Source organism: Penaeus chinensis, chromosome 35 (genome assembly GCF_019202785.1).
Source record: "Penaeus chinensis breed Huanghai No. 1 chromosome 35, ASM1920278v2, whole genome shotgun sequence".
Classification (NCBI taxonomy): domain Eukaryota; kingdom Metazoa; phylum Arthropoda; class Malacostraca; order Decapoda; family Penaeidae; genus Penaeus; species Penaeus chinensis.
In genome coordinates this window covers 12,750,093-12,751,375 of record NC_061853.1, presented here as the reverse complement: position 1 = coordinate 12,751,375, position 1,283 = coordinate 12,750,093, and the positions used below count along the sequence as shown (strand labels likewise).

At 45.0% G+C, this 1,283-nt stretch overlaps 1 protein-coding gene across 2 annotated transcripts in view; it reads right to left on the bottom strand.

Moving 5' to 3' along the window:
* Window positions 1–130, bottom strand: part of LOC125044098 (HEAT repeat-containing protein 5B-like) — a 26,065-nt gene extending 25,935 nt beyond the window's left edge. For both annotated transcript variants that reach the window (XM_047640545.1, XM_047640547.1), the window contains exon 1: window positions 1–130. This exon is cut by the window's left edge and continues 19 nt beyond it. The gene's annotated coding sequence lies outside the window, so the exon portion shown is untranslated.
* Between the last annotated feature and the right edge of the window lie 1,153 nt (window positions 131–1,283).

The window sequence follows — 1,283 nt, the reverse complement described above, 5'->3', positions numbered from 1 at the left end:
AAGTTTCTCAAAAGGGTGGACGTCAAAGGCAATTCAGTTACTTCATCACAGCTGACATTTCACTTCCGACAACACACTCGGGCCCCGACAGAAGTCAGGACGCCAACGCAGAGGCCTTCGGTATTTGACATGTATAATACCACAATACCAGACTCATATTTTTTCTTTCTACATCTCATCTACTTCTAAGATTATATGGGTTATATTTAGGCTTCATAGAATTTTCCAACTGAGCTTTGTGAAGGTATCCTAAGGACGTATTGGTACATGTCCTCGATAATAGCGTGTGGCCTACATTAAAAGCCTCCGGCAGGGTGAATGCGTATAAAGAGTGTTAACATCTGTTCACTTTAATTTCATTTAGTCCTTTGACAAGTGCTATTTTAAATCTCAAGATTAATCTAGTATACACGCACATAGATGAACCAAAGTGTTTGTTTATGTGTATATATATTTTTTTACCTAAATTTATATCGACATTCTCTCCTCTCCACTCTTTTCTTCTCTTCTCTTCTCTTCTTTCATCTACTCTACTCTCTTTTCTCTCTCCTCTCTCCTCTCTCCTCTTATCTCTCTCCTCTCTCATCTCGCCTCTATTTTCTTCTCTCTCTTCTCTTCTTTCCTCTCTCTCTCTCTCTCTCTCTCTCTCTCTCTCTCTCTCTCTCTCTCTCTCTCTCTCTCTCTCTCTCTCTCACTCTCACTCGCACTCGCACTCGCACTCGCACTCGCACTCTCACTCTCACTCTCTTTCTCCCTTCTCTGTCTCTCTCTTTCTCCCTTCTCTGTCTCTCTCTCTCTTTCTCTCTCTCTCTCCTCTTATCTCTCTCCTCTCTCATCTCGCCTCTATTTTCTTCTCTCTCTTCTCTTCTTTCCTCTCTCTCTCTTTCTCTCTCTCTCTCTCTCTCTCTCGCACTCTCACTCTCACTCTCACTCTCCCTCTCCTCACTCCATCCCCCCTCCCCCTCCCTTCTCCTCCCTCCCCCTCCCTCCCTTCCTCTCCCTCTCTCTCTCTCTCTCTCTCTCTCTCTCTCTCTCTCTCTCTCTCTCTCTCTCTCTCTCTCTCTCTCTCTCTCTCTCTCTCCACAAATGTGCATATCTAGTGTTTACTTGTGTCTGTGCTTGCCCGCTTCCACATGTGTTCTTCTTTGCTTCCATGTGTGTGTCCGTGCTTGCCTGCCTCTGTATGCATATGCTTACCTATATGTATGTGTATGTGTGCTTGCAATCACACACATGAGGTTGCCTGCTTTGTGTGTTTCGCGTATGGGTGAGGACGACATGCA